General features: G+C 42.1%; 1 long non-coding RNA gene across 1 annotated transcript; it reads left to right on the forward strand.

Annotated features, from left to right (window-relative positions):
- The first annotated feature begins 8,927 nt into the window (after positions 1–8,927).
- LOC115088830 lies at positions 8,928–17,525 on the forward strand. Its single transcript, XR_003855919.1, has 3 exons — positions 8,928–8,976; positions 13,115–13,491; positions 17,279–17,525. It is a non-coding gene; the product is annotated as an uncharacterized LOC115088830 (long non-coding RNA).
- The last annotated feature ends 1,954 nt before the right edge of the window (positions 17,526–19,479 follow it).

A 19,479-nucleotide genomic window follows, 5' to 3' on the forward strand; every position in this document is an offset into this window, starting at 1 on the left:
GAAGCATCTCCCTTCAATCCGGTTGAAAGTACATGTGGTACAGAACCTTGTCTGTTACTCGTGGTATTATTTGCAGAGAGAAGAGAGCATATCAAAGAAGAAAGGAGCCAAGCACGTCTGGTGTTTTAGCTGTACCTCTGTTTTAGAAGATGATTTTAGAACCATTTACCCAGGTAAAACACCTCGGCAATGAATACGGATGGGCTTCCATAGTGCATGGATGTTTAGGCTGACAGTGAGGAGTCATTAACAGGGATTAGGGGGAGGAGAACAGCGCCAGTATTTGACATTTTCACAAGCAGAGATACGTGCTGTTTTCCCGCACAAAAGAGCAGGTGCAAAGTTCTCATCCATTTTTAACACACACACTTTACACTCATTTTTAAACTATCTGAGTGCTTCTCTGTGAAAATTATCCTAATGCACACTAAAAGCACTCAGACGCTTTACAGCTACATTCACAGTTTAAGTACCTTCTAGAAGAGGATCTACATTTTTTAGTCCCAGTGTTTCAGTTCCATAAATGGAATCTTCCTCGTGGATTCTCTGATACACAGATGACAGTGATAGTATATCATGTCCAGGGGAATAATCCCTGGCACTTTCCAGTTACAAACTGAGCAAAACATAACATGACGTGCCATGGTGACATCATTCCATTGCTAACAGAAAAGACAAACCATGAAACAACTTATGCAGCAAGATGGAAAAATTATAGCAATATACAGTCATATATATTTCTTTTATAATATGTCAAATTAGTTTTGGGTGAAATAACACAGCACAAGTCCCTGTCAACTCCTTTAGCTGTCATGATTTCTTGAAGCATAGCATAGCTGTGTGTAGATGTGCTATTTTGTCAGTTGTTGTTTGGTTTCTTGCATTTTTTTTTTTAAATCAGTATCACATGTTTTAAGGTATGGAGTGTAAAAATAGGATAGCAGTAGTTTGCCTTTGTATTAGTACTTCCTGAAGTATGAAATAATTATGTAACAGGCTCCCTTCCATCTAGTCTCAAATTTTTAACTGGCTTGTTAAATCTTTACCTGCTAATGAGACCTGCTCGGTTAATACGTTGGTGATATATTACTGTAGTACATTATATAATTGCAATTTTTATGAGTTATTTAAAGCTATGCTAAACTCACAGTACTTAATTTAGAATGAGAAAGAGCAGGAGAGAGGGAGAGGAGAAAAAAAAGACAAACCTTAGTAAACTGGACCCTGCAGGCTTTGAGGAGGCAAAAAGTGAAGAAAAAGAAATGAAAGGATAGAGATGCAATAAATAATTATCTAAAATTTCAGACCTTCTACCTTTGTTCCCAAGAAGCATGATTCCCATGTTCCTTCATTGCCATAAAATCCATAAGTCTAAGACTTCTGATTCTAGTCTAGCTAGAGGAGTTCTTCATTTTAATTTTCATCAAGAAAACCATTAGGCCACGAGATGCAGAAGAAACAGCAGGGTAAGCATGCTCTACCCACCCCTGTGGATCTACTGGAATGGGGTTAGCTCCATTTTTAAAAGGCTTAAGTAGAAACCTCTATTAGACACTCCTCCTCCCCCCTCACCACAAAAGGTACCTGAGAAAAGTGCCCTTTTTTCCCCATCCTTGCCATGGGAGAAAGGAAAAAAAAAAAATCTGTGTGTGGTAGTTTGGACCCTATGCATTTAGGGGTGGATTTTCAAAGGGTTACACGCGTAACCCTTTAAAACCCCTCCTGCGCACGCTGAGCCTATTTTGCACAGGCTCGGCAACGCATGCAAGCCCCGGGACGCGCGTATGTCCCAGGGCTTTGAAAAAGGGGCGAGAAGGGGGGGCGGGGTTAATGTCAGTAGGCTGTTTTAGGAAGCAGTGTGAGTCAAAGTAGATGTACAGGGCAGGAGTCCAGGTGGCTAATCATAGAAATCGGCACCAATAAGTCCCAGCATTCTGGTGGCATTAGCAAGGAATCTGGAAAGACTTGAGATTTAAAATTCTGGCCAATTGGGGATGGTTCTCCTGTTGGGCCAGTGGGAGCCTATACTTCCTTTTGCACCCGCAGGCTAAGCTACTGATCCCACTTCTACCACCTTCAGAAGTGTGGTGGCTTTTGGCTAAGTGCCCTGTCTCTGAACCTCTAGGATTGCCACTTCAAACCCAGACGGGCCTAATAGCAATATTCAGTGCTAACTAGATAAATTTGGCCAGACAAATGTAGATGTTACAGCAGCAGGCTTAAATCTGTCTTATCACCTTACTACTCTTCTAAAATAGAACATATTTGGCAGCTGATCCTTCCTCCTGAAAATAAAAAACTAAAGTGCTGGATACAGGGATGCTCCCTCTAGCTCTCAAAAAAAAAAGGTGTCAGATCTAAATCCCACCCCTCTGATATAGTGGCTTTCCTGCTTATGGTGGCTAAGGTGGCAATTCTGTATAATGGGGTTTCAGATGCTGCCAGCAGAGTCACTAAATTGAATAGTATCCCAGAGTGACGGCGAGAAAAAGAATTCTCCTTCCTGATGAGACTTCTGAGGGAAAAGGAGCCTGGAACCCACCTAGCCAGTCCCTCAGGGGTAGAGAGAGAAGGTAGAACCCATACATAGTAATAAGGTAGAATTAAAGTGATTAGAGTTCCAAAAATCAAAACATTCATATCTTTTTTCAATTTAGACAATTGCATATTTTTATTAACAAGTAATTATAAACACAATACCGTAAATATGATGCTAAACCAATACTTTAAAATGTTTTCCTTTCTTTCTAGAGGACCTTAAGTATCACAACCAGCTGCGAAACTGTGCTTATCAGATAAGTATAAAGTTTGGTAATTGAAAGTGATATAGAATGTGATGCCATTGGTCAGCGCTTTTAAGGAATTGATTGTTTAAACTTCTTTTCTACATATCTTCCTGGGTTGGCTGTTGAGGATGGCAGGCAAGTAGAAATTATTATTCTGTTGATGTATGACTTTATTCCTTTGTTTATTCTGTCTTTTTTTTGTTTTCTCTATTTGTCTCAGTGTATATTGGTCTTGTGTTGCAGTGGTGTGTGTCTAGCTAAAGCTTAACATTTTATTTTCTGTGTCTCAGTGAGTGTGCACACTTAGCTGTTATCAGACAATAGTGTAGTATTTTCCCTGTCGAGGTGTGCTGGTATAGATGGCTAGTATTCATGGCTAGTGCCTCTGGCAGACTTTCTGGAGATTTTCACTCTCTGTGCCTCTGACAGGCCAATGCAATGTTGGCACGTGTTAAAGGGGTGGTCTTGATTGAGTGTCCACCCCCTTAATGCGCACTGATCCACCTCTCCAGGGTGCCCAATGCAAATTGAAAATGGGCTGTCTCAGTAAAAAGGAGGCACTCGGGAAAATTGTGTGCCCCAGGTTAGGAATTGCAGCCATAGGTTAGGAAAATGGACACTCGTTAATTGAGTGTCCCTTTTCCAAACCTGACCTCCAGAACCCTTCTTTTTTTAATGTTTTTTTTCAGGACCTTATAATTTTCTGCTTTTTTGTACACATTTTGAGCTTCTTCAAAATTAATGCCTGCTCTGGGCAGGTGCTAATTTTGGAGGGTAAAAATGTGCACCTTGGGTGCCCATTTGTTTTTGCATGGAGGGGAATAGATATTTAATAGCCTCATCAACATGCATTTGCATGTGATGAACGCTATTACCTACGTGTGCGATTGGACACACATTTTAGATCCACCAATCCCTGTTTTGCATCAGGGGTTATGGATGTGCATCCAAAACGTGAGTCTAATCACAGGTTGAGCCATGCGCTGCAATCAGTTCACAGCATTGCATTGGCCTGTGATTGCACTATCTTCATCAGAGGTGGCCTTCTCCTCAAAAGAAATACTCCTTATCCTTTAAATAAAACAGCAGCGGGTATATCCTACACTGCATCCACTAGACTTCCAAATATTATACTATCTGGCTCAGTGTAGTCTTTGCTGGTTAATTGAATTTTCTTTATGTTTGTGAAAAAAAATATGATAATTATGGTAATCCCTAACTAAAATGTCACGAGGTATATGCGTAGGTTGGATACAGTGATGATCTAAAAGAAATTGACAGTGTCTCTTTTCTTTCATTCACTCTCTCTCTATTTTGGAGATGTTATACTCTTGCAGGCATAAATTAATGTTTTTCCTTTCAAAACAAACTTAAATACAATTTCATGCCAAGGTCCCTGGGTATAAGAATGAATGCTGTCACAGGCTTCTCTTATTGCAGCACAGCTCTCTTCTAAAATGATTGTTTCTTTTGTTCAGATTGCTGGGTTATTTCTTCTCCAATGTATTCATTAACAGTGGTAAAATATGTTAATAGATCTGAGTCCAACCCTATTGAAGACTCTTATTATTCACAGAAACTTTCAAAATCTTTCAATTGTTTCATAGTACTGAAATCTAATCCTGAATATGAGGTTACTCAATCAAGTTTAGCACAGTAATTGCAAGTAATTGTCCAAATTTAACTATAGCTCCGCTGTGAGTAGAGCTGTTCTCATTTAACTCAGATTCAGTGCAGAATCAATCTGGTACCATTCAATATTTTCCTTAATACTGTACAATTGTAGAAAAGTCCAGCAATATTATCATCTTCCTTTTAGAGGAAATATTTTTGGCTGACTTTAAGTCCAACTTCACAAAATTATATGTATCAATCACATATGCGCAACTTTTCCTTCATACTTTGCTATGCTGGGTCTAATCCTACATCTCACCAGTTTTTGTTAAACATTTGTCAGGATGCTGATAGCCCCTACTAATACTGGATCAGGATTTTACCAAGTGGTTTGGGGGTAGAAAGATTGATAGTTTGTTGGTGTTTGCAGCTCCCCTCCCTTGTGGCAGCTAGCAATGGTAGTGTCCTCGGTGCTTTCTAGATAGATCACCATTTTGCTCTCGTGGATCCTCTGCTTTTGAGGGGGTAGCATGTCCTATGCTGTGCTCTCATTTCTCTAACTCTTAACTTTAAGATCCATGGAGACTTTTATTTTGGATGAGAGTTTCTTTTCACCCTCTCATGCCACTTATAATTTATTTGAGTTTTGGAGTACCAAATCCTTTTGGACTCAAGTTAAGCTGTTTGGAGCTTTCTCTTCTAAAACAATGGAAGAGGTTCCCTTCTTTGAAGTAGAAGCTGAAATCATAGAATCCAAGAAGATGATGACTCCCCGCCACCCTGTGAGAAGGAGGAAGGAGACAAGGGGAGAGAAGGAGAGGAGATGGATCACATCCATGGCTCATGAATCTTTACTGACTCTGCTACCTCTTCATGGTTCCAAATCACTACTGACATAGCTCATAGACTCTGCCCTTCCCAAACTAAAGAAATCAACCTAGACAAAAATAATAAAAAACCATGGTATACAAATGATCTTAAAACCATGAAATTGGAACTCCGTAAAATAGAAAAAACCTGGCGAAGGAACCGTCTCCCAGCCACCCTATCTCTGTTTCGCACCCAATTACACAGCTACCGTAAGGCCACAGAGAAAGCAAAAAAAGATTTCTATGCCATAAGAATCCATCAATTCCAGTTCAACCCACAAGCCCTCTTCCAATATGTAACCAGCCTGATTACATTACCAGACAGATGCAACCCTGACAACGACGATGAAGCAAAATGTGAGAAACTAGCTTCATACTTCCTCTCCAAAGTGGAAACCATTATGGCACGCTTCACAGTTCACACTGACCCTACAAACCTATCAGCATCCAAAAATACTCCTATAGACTACACCACCCAGATCACGCAACTGTACCCTGCCACGCAAACCGCAAACACCTCTCTCTCGAACTTTGAAAACACATCTGCACTAGAAATTGAAACTACACTCAAAAAAATCAAACCTGCCTTCCACCCTTCAGACAATCTACCCACCAAAATGCTTCTCACAAGCCCCGCCACTATAGCCAAATACATCGCATACATCCTAAATAAATCCATAACACTAGGCCAGGTCCCAAAGCAACTTAAGCAGGCCATTATTAAACCTACCCTCAAAAAACCGAATTTAGATCCCAATGAACCAGCCAACTACCGCCCTGTATCTAACCTCCCTTTCCTCTCTAAAATACTTGAAAAGATTATCAACAGACAACTCACAGATTACATTGAAGAAAACAACATACTCTCCTCATCCCAATATGGTTTCCGTAAACACCATAGCACAGAAACGCTACTCATCACCCTCTCGGAAACTATACTTAAAGCTATGGACAAGGGACAATCCCACATACTTGCACTGCTGGATATCTCTGCAGCATTCGACACGGTCAACCATCTCACACTTATCAAACGACTCATGGAAATTGGCATCTCTGGCACCGCCCTACTTTGGTTCCAATCATACCTTAATGACAGGAGTTACAGTGTAAAAATTGGCTGTAACAAATCTAAACCTGTCAAACTATCACAAGGAGTACCACAAGGCTCATCCCTTTCTTCAACCCTTTTTAATATTTACCTCCTTCCCCTCTGCCAACTTCTTTCTAAACTGGGTATCCATCATTTCATATATGCTGACGACGTGCAGATACTCATCCCTATATCTGACTCCATCACAAATGCAATGAAGATCTGGAACTCTGCCCTTTCTGAAATAAACAAAGTACTCACTAACAATTTCCTAGCACTCAACACCAACAAAACAGAACTTCTCATTCTTTCTCCCCCTAACAACCCCTTGCACAATCTTCCCCCCACCCCCTCTCTACCCGGCCACCCTCCTACACAACAAGTCCGCAACCTTGGCATAATGATAGACAACCAATTCAACCTCAAAAATTCATCTCTGCCACTATAAAAAGCGGATTCTTTAAGCTCCACACCCTAAAGAGAATCAAACCTCTTCTCCACACCTCCGACTTCCGCACAGTGCTGCAAGCCATGATTCTGTCCAAACTCGACTACTGCAATTCCATCCTACTAGGCTTACCAAAAAGTACCTTACAACCGCTACAGTTACTACAAAACGCTGCTGCCCGCATCCTCACCAATACTCACCGTCATGAACATATTACTCCAGTTCTTCAGTCACTACACTGGCTCCCCGTAACCTCCAGGATAATATATAAATCACTCACACTCATACACAAAGCCATTCACAACCAAAACATGCAATGGTTCCCAGAATATTTCTCATTCCACATTCCGACTAGACCAACAAGAATGCAACACCAGGCCAAACTCCAAACACCCTCTCCTAAACTCATGAAGCATGTCACATTTAGAGAGCGCTCATTCATTATAGCAGGAACCTCCCACTGGAATAAAATGCCTCCCCATTTACGCCAGGAACCCTGCCACAAAAAATTCAAACACAATCTCAAAACCTGGCTGTTCAAACTAGCTTACCCTGACTAACTAACGGACTCCCCTCCAAAGCTACGATATGACCACCCGACTGATTAACGCCCAATTATATCATTTCTCCCTCCTCCCCACTTCTTGTGGGTCTCCCTCTCCTCCACCTTCTTACTCCTAATAACCCCCCCCCCCCGCCAATAACCTAACTGCTTTGATTAACTCTATTGTTTAAAAAAAAAAAAAATGTACATATGTATATAATCCATGTATTATTTCCTCCAGCCCCTGTTAACTGACTCCTTGTTAAAAAATTTATATTATTGTAAAGCTTGTTGCTAGGTTATGTTACATTGTGAACCGAGGTGATGTTTTGCAAACGTGCCTCGGTATATAAAAAACCCTTAAATAAATAAATAAATAAATAAATAAATACTGAAGATTGGGAGAAAGAGGAGAAAAAAAAAGGTATCACCCTTGATACTACAGGAGGAGGTAGGAGATAAAAGACTTAACACTTTAAAAGTACATTTTTTTGATACTTCACCTACATTGTGAAGGAAGTACCACACATGCTCTATATGCCAATGGGAGGAAAGAAATCAAGTAATTAAAAGAACTAATTCAATTGGAATTACATTTGAAATTAAGAAAAACTGTAAGAAGTCAAAAACTTGCTAAAAGCAAACATTTGTATCAACTTGAAACTGAAGTACACATCTGTAAAGACTTTAATTCATCATTGAATTATTCATCCTTGAAAAGTTGGAAACCACTAAACAATTCTCATGTGTTCTATTGAGTAGTGACTTCATTATTTTCTAGGCTGAGATTATCAGTGCTGTGTTCAAGAAACGTAACTATGGGAAAAGTAAAGAGCAATGTGAGATTCTTGAAAGGACACTTTCTCCCCATGCAGGAAGCCCTGGAGAGTAAATCTTATGAAATAGCTTCAGTGTCCATCTAACTAGAAATTTGAGATATAGCCTCTGGAATTGTTATCCGGGTTCAAGCATCATAGGTGTTATTCATTAATTGACACTATCATATGTCTCACTTTGGCAGATCCAATTTAAAAATGTAACACTTTAAAACACTTCACTTACACAACCACATTCACACATCAGTGTCCTAAAATGATCTCTCTGTGTTCTTAAGCTTTCAATTGGCACTAACAATCTCTGTGAAAGAGAAGCTGCCAAGCACATCTGTGGCTGAGCAGTCCCCAAGTGTGTGTCCCTCTCTAAACTCTTCTCAAACTGACTTTTTTTTTTCAAGAGATATCCCTACTCCCTAACTGACATCACTAGAAAATAGTCCAAGGGTGATGCTTCAGTCTGGTACTTAGGTTAAAATAAACTATTCAAAATCTTTCTGCTTTAGTTGGCAGTAAAGGATAATTAATTTTACTGGGTTTTAAACTAGTAGTTTGGGTCTCAAATGTTTTAATCTGGACTGTGAGGGAGTGTATAGTTGTCTCTCTCAATCTATCTTAAAGGACTGGACTCAGATATCCCGCCCAGTCCTCCTTAAGCTTAGGTTCCCCAAGGTATCCTGGCAGGAGGGAGGAGTCTAACCCCTGAGCTTAAAACCTGAAGGCCTAGACAGGGTAGAGGGCCCCAGGGAGTTGAAGGAGTCCCAGGGTACCGACTGTGGACTTATCTATAAGGTTGGTAAACTGCTTATACTTAAAGCTTAGAGACTGCCTGAGTTCAAGGAGTCTTCTATTGTCTGTTACCATTTGTGTGTCTGTAAGATTATTGTAAATAAAGAGCACTTTAAGCACAGACAGAGTTTCTATGTGCTTTTCTCTGACTAAACATGTCACTGTCTGCTAGAGTGCCACATATGGTGACCTATGTGGGATCCTATAAGTGGGGCACAGATGAAAAACCCAGGCTCTAGGGAGGACTATGAAGAGGAACAGTTTATTTGCTGTACTGCTTCTTAGCATCTAAAGAAAGGGTGTGGTTCTGCTGAGTACTAAAGAAAAAAAAATGTGCAGATTTTTTTTTTCTTATTCTCTTTTCCTGGGGCCCCTCCCAGCTCCAACCCAGCTTGTGTACAGGCCAAGGGGCCTATCCCAGTCTGGTTAGAGATGGGTCAAGCAGTAAGTAAGGGCCAGAGAGGCCAGCAGGTTTTTTTTGTTTGTTTGTTTGCTCTTCTACTCCTGGAAAATAATTTAAAATGGAGCAAGTGATACAAATTCTTGCTACTGGCTAACAGCAGCTGCAGAGTGCCCTGTAAGCACAAATTACACAGCAGGAAGTGTTACTAACACAGGTGATGGAGCAAATACCATGCTTATGCAGATAGCCCAGGTGGTACAAACTGCTGTGGCCTGTCCACCGCCAGTGTCACCAACCCTCCTCAAGATGATCCTGGGAGAGGATTCAGAGAGGTTCTTGAAGAACTCTGAGCATACTGCAAGGCTGGCAGGCTGGCCTGAAGATAGGTGGGCTATCTACCTGGGAAATGTACTTACCAGACTGTGTCCACGTGTTCTGGCTACATGGACTCCCTAAATACATTACCTCTGACCGTGGACCCTGTTGGGGATTTAAAGGAGCCGGGGTGGTAAAAGCTCCCGTGGCCCCTAATGATGATGTCAGCAGCTCTGGGTATATAAGGCAAGCTCTGGCAGTCAGAGAGGCCCACTTAAGACCAGCTGGCTTCGGCACCTAAGGGCTCAACCTGCGGGGAACATGGGCTGGTAGTGGCGAAGCTCCTGCTGGCCTCTGCTTCCTGTCTGGCCTCACCTCCTGACGGTGGGGGACCTGTGGGGGTTCTCCTTCCACAGTTAGCACCAATACCACCTCAGGCCAAGGGTCCATGCTCGCAACACTAAAGATGGAAAAAACCCTGGCGATAGTAGAAGTATCACAAACCTCTACCCTTTCACACACTGTATTCCAGCGTACCTTATATGTGAACCCACAAAACCAAAAACAATTGTTACACTGGTAATTAATTCATATGAATTAATCTCGCCAAATATATGTAGGCCCCTCACTCTAAGGGTCTGTCAAAGTCATACAGACTCCTAATTAGGTATAGGGCCACCTTGCTTTAATTGTAAACTATTTAAATTTTTGAACTTTTTTGCAGTTTTTTCTTTTTTTAAAATGTCAAGCAAAATGATCACTACTGGGCATTAAATCACCGCTGTTCATAGCACAAAAGATACGAGAGGAACCGCAATACTCATCTGTTGCCAAATTTTGGCTGGTCTCCAAAATTTGGCAACAGATGAGTATTGCGGTTCCTCTCGTATCTTTTGTGCTATGAACAGCGGTGATTTAATGCCCAGTAGTGATCATTTTGCTTGACATTTTAAAAAAAGAAAAAACTGCAAAAAAGTTCAAAAATTTAAATAGTTTACAATTAAAGCAAGGTGGCCCTATACCTAATTAGGAGTCTGTATGACTTTGACAGACCCTTAGAGTGAGGGGCCTACATATATTTGGCGAGATTAATTCATATGAATTAATTACCAGTGTAACAATTGTTTTTGGTTTTGATAGTAGAAGTATACCATCAGGCCCAGACTATGCCCGTACCACCATCCTGCTGAGAGAAACCCCTCAACAGAGAGGGAACAGCAGAGCCCGAAGCCTCCGGGTCAGGCCTGACTAAACTGGTCACTCCAGCGACAACCTTCAGTTGGGCTGACATGCTTCCATTGTGGGGAGCGAGGACACTTTGCAAGAGACTATTCCCACAGGGAACTGGAGACAATGGGCACTAATGTGGTAACTTCTTACTGTTACAGTTTAGTAGATGTCTCTAGCCAGGGAGCCTCTAAATGTGTGATACCAGTGGAGCTAAATGGGGTTCACACCCAAGTGTTAATGGACTCCAGTAGTGTAAAAACACTGGTGCAGATTAATTTGCTGAAACGGATCCATTTTGAAGTTGGAAAAGTAATGACATTGGCATGTGTTCATGGGGACCATCAATGATATCCCACTAGCCAGGTATACCTGAAGACCCTGGCCAGTCAAGGGATGATGGAAGTTGGAGTAATTCCCTGGTTACCTTACCTTGTGATTATTGGATGGGATTTCCCATGTTTCAAAGCCTATTTGGATTAGCATACAACAGTTCCACAAAGCTGTGACCTCGAAGAGCTGGCGGTTTAAGAGCCCTTTGCAAGGGAGGAACTGGAACTCGTTCATAAGGATGCTAAACCTCAAAAGCCACAGCGGTGACGCCATCAAGACAAATATATCCTGGGGAAGGGTAAGGTCCATTCACAGGTCTGGAGGGATGAGGTAATCACCCGGATACCACTCCCAACAAAGGGAGTCCAAACTACTCACAAGTCTATGACTGAAAAGTATGCTGGAGAAGATCTGAGGATCAGAAGAAGCCGAAAAGGTCATAATAACCCAGAAGAAATTTGGACAAAGATGTCCATTGACCGGGAGCTAATGCCACACGAGAGACAGTACTCTGCAGTTGATTCTCTGTCAAGGGAGGTTTCCCATGTACAAAGGGTTGCTCATCCCAGCAAGGCTGAGCTGAGAAGGGTGGGATATGTAAGGGAGTATATAGGCATCTCCCTAACTACCTTAAAGGACCAGGCTCAGATATCCTGCCTGGTCTTCCTTAAGCTTGTCTCCCCAAGATATCCTGGGAGGAGTCCAACCTAAGGACCTAGACAGGTTGGAGTGGCCTCAGGGAGCAGATGGAGTCCCAGCATACTGACTGAGGACATATCTGAAAGGTTGGTAAACTGCTTATACTCAAAGCTTAGAGACTACCTTAGTTCAAGGAGACTGTTCTATTGTCTTCTGCCACTTGTGGTCTTTAAGATCACTGTAAAAAAGTGCACCTTAAACTTCGCCAGATTTGCTGTATGCTTTTCACTGGCTGAACCACGCCACTGACTGCTCGAGTGCCTCATGGCAAATCACTGCTTGACTTGCAGTGTTCTTACCCATCCTCTTCACATTGTTTCCTCTCTCACCAGAACGCTTGGAAATCTGCCAACACTGCTTCAGAGTGGATCCTGGATTGGATTAGCAAAAATTACTGGAGTGGAGCCAAATTTTACAATAAATTTCAACTGACATTTTTCACACAGATTTGATAGAACAACTGTTTTTAAAGGCTTTTATGCAGCAATTCTGTTTAAAATTAAAATACAATTTTGGTTAAACTTTTTATCTTTCCTCTAACTCTAATCCCAGTTAGAATGACCCCCGTTTTATTGTAACTTTTTCTTCCATGCACTTGTTTTACTTTTTAATGTATACTCTTATGTTATTAGTTATTTACGTTATAATGTATTTCTCACCCCTTGTTTTATGTAAACCGACATGATACGAACTCCGTGAATGCCGGTATAGAAAAATACTAAATGAATAAATAAATAAATAAATAAATAAATAAATAAATAAATTTCACACAATTAAAGTTTACCATTTGGATTTTCAACTCTTCCATAGATGCCTTCTTGGCTCTTTAATCTTATTTTCCCTTTTTTTTTTATGATGTTTGAAACCTTTATTTAGGTGTTAAGGAATGCCACGAGTTTGAGCATTTAAATTCCCTAAAAACTCCATCTGATACCAGTCTTGGGGTTCAGAACACCCCCTTCCCCCCTCCCCAGATGTGTTTGGTTTATTTTGGTTTAGTGTATTTTTTTTTTTATGTGTAATCACTTTTATTGGTTCGGATGCCATTTTTAAAACTCAGCACTGAAATTTTCATGGTACCCTCCCAGGGATTCCCTGACCTCAGTTCAGGGTTTGCTTTTTTTTTTTAATTTAATTTTGACTTTCTTGATCTGTTTGTTTTAGACTTTTAATTTTGGCCATGACTGACACAAGGGAACTGGAAATGACCTCATCTGAGACAAGGGCAGCCTGGCCTTCACTTCCTGCAATTCCAGGGACTTGCGTGGGACCCCCAGCATTGGACATAACTCTCCCATAGCACCAGGAGCGCTTCCAGGGCGGCCTCTGCTAAAACTAGCACATCTACGGTAGTCTTTGTCTCTCCTGCAATCACGGTAGCAACAGCAAATTTTCCTCCAGTGCCGTGAGAGACAGCACAGATCCTGCAGCTATCCTGACCAGCACAGCACTGCTCACTGCTCTGTGGGGAAAAACATTCTTCAGCTTCCCATGTAGAACAGCAATTTCCCTGAGCTGAAGCAGAGCTGAAAACCACAGAGGTAACACCTTGCTTTTATTAAAATAAAATTTACTCTGAGGAGCCTCAAAAACACACAGCAAGCCAGGTAAACTAAGATATATTTTTAGAACTCCCTTTTTTACTGGTTAAACAGAAAGCACTTTTTTGACAGCTGAAGAGAGCAAGGGAGGGAGGTGAGATCTCTGTGGCTGGAACTTTTTTTTTTTTGCAGGAGGATTGGGAGGGAAGATTACTAGCTTGTGCAGGCTTTTTAATGAACTTAACCAGTTAGCACTGATTTTAAGCCCTAACCAGCTAAGGAGTCTATTTGCCAAATTGCACTAAGTGCATTAACATGTGTTGTTAGTCAATAGACCCAAATAATCTCACTGTGGCCTAATGGCTAATAATGTATGTTAATACATTGATTACATTTGATAATGTAAGGAGAGAAGAATGTAAATGGAGTCAGAAAAGGCTCATTTCCCCTGGTTTACAAAGGGGTTGGCAGAGATCAAAAGGAACCTTCAGCATTTGCAGCACCAGTGGAAAAAAATCAGGCAAGCCTGAGGATAGGCTAGGGTAGAGGAAAACTGCCAGTTTATTTTCCATATATTGAGGAAACTAAGAAAAAAAAATACAATTCTAGGGTGATACAAAAAGTGGATAATAATCTGAATGTATGTTTAAAGGGGTAGATATTCAAAACCCTGCAGGCTGAGTAACTTATCTGGATAACACTTCTCTGGCTAAGTTACACAGATATTTAGGGGCATGGCTATTAGGGATGTGAATCGTGTCTCGATCGTCTTAACGATCGATTTCGGCTGGGAGGGGGAGGGAATCGTATTGTTGCCGTTTGGGGGGTAAAATATCGTGAAAAATCGTGAAAAATCGTGAAAAATCGAAAAAATCGCAAAACCGGCACATTAAAACCCCCTAAAACCCACCCCCGACCCTTTAAATTAAATCCCCCACTCTCCCGACCCCCCCCCAAATGACTTAAATAACCTGCGGGTCCAGCGGCGGTCCGGAACGGCAGCGGTCCGGAACGGGCTCCTGCTCCTGAATCTTGTTGTCTTCAGCCGGCGCCATTTTCCAAAATGGCGCCGAAAAATGGCGGCGGCCATAGACGAACACGATTGGACGGCAGGAGGTCCTTCCGGACCCCCGCTGGACTTTTGGCAAGTCTCGTGGGGGTCAGGAGGCCCCCCACAAGCTGGCCAAAAGTTCCTGGAGGTCCAGCGGGGGTCAGGGAGCGATTTCCCGCCGCGAATCGTTTTCGTACGGAAAATGGCGCCGGCAGGAGATCGACTGCAGGAGGTCGTTCAGCGAGGGTTCCGGCGCCTTGCTGAACAACCTCCTGCAGTCGATCTCCTGCCGGCGCCATTTTCCGTACGAAAACGATTCGCGGCGGGAAATCGCTCCCTGACCCCCGCTGGACCTCCAGGAACTTTTGGCCAGCTTGTGGGGGGCCTCCTGACCCCCACGAGACTTGCCAAAAGTCCAGCGGGGGTCCGGAAGGACCTCCTGCCGTCCAATCGTGTTCGTCTATGGCCGCCGCCATTTTTCGGCGCCATTTTGGAAAATGGCGCCGGCTGAAGACAACAAGATTCAGGAGCAGGAGCCCGTTCCGGACCGCTGCCGTTCCGGACCGCCGCTGGACCCGCAGGTTATTTAAGTCATTTGGGGGGGGTTCGGGAGGGTGGGGGATTTAATTTAAAGGGTCGGGGGTGGGTTTTAGGGGGTTTTAGTGTGCCGGCTCACGATTCTAACGATTTATAACGATAAATCGTTAGAATCTCTATTGTATTGTGTTCCATAACGGTTTAAGACGATATTAAAATTATCGGACGATAATTTTAATCGTCCTAAAACGATTCACATCCCTAATGGCTATGCCACTGAATATCTGCATACAAAGCATTGCTTAGCCGGCTAAGTGTTATCAGGCTAAGTCTAGACATGATCAATTGCAGTTCTAGAATTGGCTGGTTAACTTATCGGGCTAAGCATCAATATCATTCCTTAGCTGGATAAATTATCCAGTAAGTAGCATTGCCCCGATCCGCCCATTGCCCACTCACTTTTCCTCCGGCTAAAAGATAGCAGGATAAATGACTTGTCTGGCTCACTAGCGGCTGCTGAGTTTACTCAGATATTCAGCAGCCACTAGATAGCTGGATAAATGCTACTTATCCAGCTATTTCCCATTTGAATATCGGGCCCAAAGTGGTTAAATCATTCTTAGGATGTGAAGTGGATGCTTCTATGAGTTTTGAAAATTTACCATACTAATAGATGATGGCTTCCTTCTTTGAAGAGAAGATTTAAGAGGAGGTATAGAGGAGGTGAAGATGCATGTGTTAGATGGGTTAAGACATGATATGATGGTGACATTTGACCTACCTTCCATGTTTGAACTCAAGCAAAATCTAACCCAGATTAAACCCTTTAAATTTTAGATTGGATTAAATAAAATGGGCATGGATCTAGACATTACCTGAAGAGGTTCTGCTGATCCTGTTAAGTTTGATCTTCTTTAAGTACAGGGGATATGCCAGCTATATTGAAGGAAACTGTAGTTTCACAAATTTTGAAAAGAAATAACTTGGATCCAGTGGTCTGCAGCAATTATAGACCAGTACCTAATTTACCTTTTGTTGCTAAATTGATAGAAAGGATCATGACTAAACAGGTATCCAGTTTTTGTGAGTCATATGATAAGTTGGACATGGCACAAGTGGGTTTCCTTTCAGGATGTAGAATGGAGATGGTTATTACTGCACTATTGATGACGTATTTCCACTTTTACATGTTGGGGAGACCTGTTATCTTGTATTATTGGACTTATCAAGTACATTTGACCTTGTGGACTACACTGTACTTGATTTCCAGAAGGGCCACTCCTGATCTTCACCTGCCTGTTTCCTATGTCCCAGAATGGAAACTCTGATTGGGGGTCTCTGGATGGTCTTCTTCTCCAATCTCCTCTTTGAAAGAATAGCTTGTGACCTTCCTGAAGGCACGGCCAGTTCCCGAACAGATATTACAGTCCAGATCTGGGCAAGGAAGAGGAAAGTAAAAATACTTCCTTCCCAAAGTTGGAAACTCAATTTTAGAAAATACTTAATCTAATTCACAGGTCTCTGCAACCTCCTCTTGAAGGGGCAAAGGGGTATACAGATTCCTTCCTGCACCTCTGAAGAGGGGTTTATAGCTGGATAGGTCAAAACCAGCAAAACTAGAAAAAAACTATCATCTCTCTAAATCCCTCTTCGCTCCAGTCTAATACCAAGACTGGTAGGACAGTGTCTCTCCTTTCATTTGCTAAGCTGAGGGCCAACTGTGGACAGCACACTGAGCACATGTCTTTTTTCTCTGAATTCAAAGCTACACTGCCTCCTTGTCACATGGTCTAATCCCTCCTAATTGCCTAACAGACTGCCTATTCCTCAGCCTCTGGGGGAGAGAAATTGAATGAAATAGCCTATAATATAGATGACTACAACATGAGGGATGGAGACTAGGGCCATCTGGTGAAGACCTCATAGTTTCTATACTCAACGTTACCAATTTAAGTGCTTGGTAATCACTTTTAAAATGCTGTGAAGTTACTGTGCCTCTGTTGAGGGGTTGGTTATGTTAGTATACAGTACTAGTGGATGTGTGGTAAGATCTAATCAGAAATTTCAGTTTCAGCTTTCTTCAACATAGGCATTTCATCATGTACATTTACAAAATAGAGCTTTTTCAGCAGCCACATTTGTGGAATTCTTTCCCAGTGGTGCTTAGTGTAGAACTCATTCTTTTGTGGTTTTTTATAGGATTAAAGACCTAGTTAATATCAAGATGATATTGAATAAGAAAAGTAGAGAAGAGAACTGAAATCAATAACAACTTATTCAACAGACGGCAACATAGTGTTTTATGTATGTATGTTTTTGTTTTATTTTAGTTGTGGATTGTTTTATTTTATTGTAATTTATTATGAATGGTTTTTATGTATTGTATAATTGCTAAGATTTGTACACTGCTTTGGGCTATTGTATCAGAGAAACAGTTTACAAATATAATAAATGAAATGAAAATTAAATAAATGGGCAACTAAGCAGGTCATTCATTAAGCCGCATTAGGGCGCACTAATTATCGAGTATGCAAAATCAAAATAATTTTGCAAATGAAGGACTCCCAATGCTTTTCATGGTAAAATATTGCATACTAACACTGGATTTAATGGGGGAAATAAAAATACTACTTTGATTTGTGATAGGGTGGCAAAAACGTTTTTATTGCTCCATAGCGGATGTTATCCAGGGATAGCAGGATTTAGCATGCACAATAAAATGAGGCCTTCTCTCTGACACACCTACCCAACAGCCCTGGTGAGCCAATAAAAACACTTTTTGTTACCTGCCCTGTCTTCCTAAAGTAAGAATGTTAGGCGGAGGTATACTATTAGTGGGACACTGGCTGCTTCAGAGTTCTTACCAATGACAACAATAACAACAACTATAACTCCTACAACAAGCAAGGGAGGTTCAAATACCTCCTAGGGAAGTACATGGACAAACGCTAGAGCTTCAAGGCCTGCTGTTGGAGCAGGATGGCCCACATCAGGCTTGCCATACATGAGGGTATGCAGGCGGCAGAGGTTTCATCCCCACACCATATTGCTGGGAATACCAGATGACCCCATGGTTATGAGATATCACCTGAGCTCCCAAGCTACCATGGAATTATATTGAAAATTCAGAGGGGACCTGGATCCAATCACAGAAAGATCCCACGCTATACCAGGCCTCACCAAGCTATTGTGCATCCTGAATGTTATGAAATTTGGTTCATTCCAAACAAATGTCGGGGGTCATCAGGGGAACTTTGCAAAAATCTTTTTCCTGCTGTCTGGGCCAGGTCATAAGAGCTCTATTAAGCTGCATTAATCATTATATAAGATTCCCTCATGAAAGACAAGACTTACTAGACTTGAAGAGAGGCATTTATGCCATAGCAAAATTTCCAAATGCACTCACATAGCCATGATCCCACCCCCTCACAGGGAAGAGATCTACATAAGTAGAAAGCTCTTCCACTACATCGATGTGCACGTGGTCTGTGACATTCGACTGCACATCCTTGATGCACTCGCCAGGTAGCTGGGAGCTATGGAGGATTCCTTTATATTTAGGAAATCTGGCCTGTTTGAATAATTTGAAGTTTGCCTTTATGGGGACAGGTGGCTAATAGATAAGAGCTGTACTTCTTTCTGTCATCCCTTTCCAGTTACAGAAAATGGCAGTGACTGGGGGGCTGTCAGGAATGTGACTGTATTGGTAACATGACAAGTGGCTTGCACATTTAGGTCAACAAGCCATGGTGGCAGGGCCCAGGTTTCTCTCTCCGTGCTGTAGAGGCCTGCTAATGTGGCATGCCTATAATATGTCCTTTCCACTAAGGTCAGTGTGTGACTGAGCATTACAGACTTTCAACTTGTCAGTTTTAAACAAGTGGCTGTTCAATTCCTCTCTCTTTGTGCTGTTGAAATGTCACTTGTCAACCAAACTCTTTTTGGGTCCACAGTGCAGAGACTCCCTAGATCAGGTGTAAGTTTACAAAGTGCTGGAGGAAGTCTATAAATAACAATTTCCTAACATATGTGCAGGGGATGATTGGCTTATCAGGGCTTCAGGCATACCCCAGTGGGCCAGTCAAGCCAGTCACGTGGTTATGGAGATAACTTGTGTTGGGCCGTATGGAGGAAAAGAAGAAGCCACTGTGGGCTGGGCTGTGTAAAAGGAGATCCCTGTCAGTGGGGCTGTGCGACAGAAAAGAAAGAGGCCCCTGTTGGCTGAGCCACCCAGCTGAAGAGAAGAGGCCCCTGTTGGCCAGGCCGCTTGGCTGAAGAGAAGAGGCCGCTGTCATTTGGGCTGTCTGGCCTTCTCTTTTTAGTCTCATGGCCCGGTGACAGGGGCCTCTTCTTTTCAGCCATGCGGCTCAGCTGACAGCGGCCTCTTTTCTTTAGCTGTG

This window comes from Rhinatrema bivittatum, chromosome 3 (assembly GCF_901001135.1).
Source record: "Rhinatrema bivittatum chromosome 3, aRhiBiv1.1, whole genome shotgun sequence".
NCBI lineage: Eukaryota > Metazoa > Chordata > Amphibia > Gymnophiona > Rhinatrematidae > Rhinatrema > Rhinatrema bivittatum.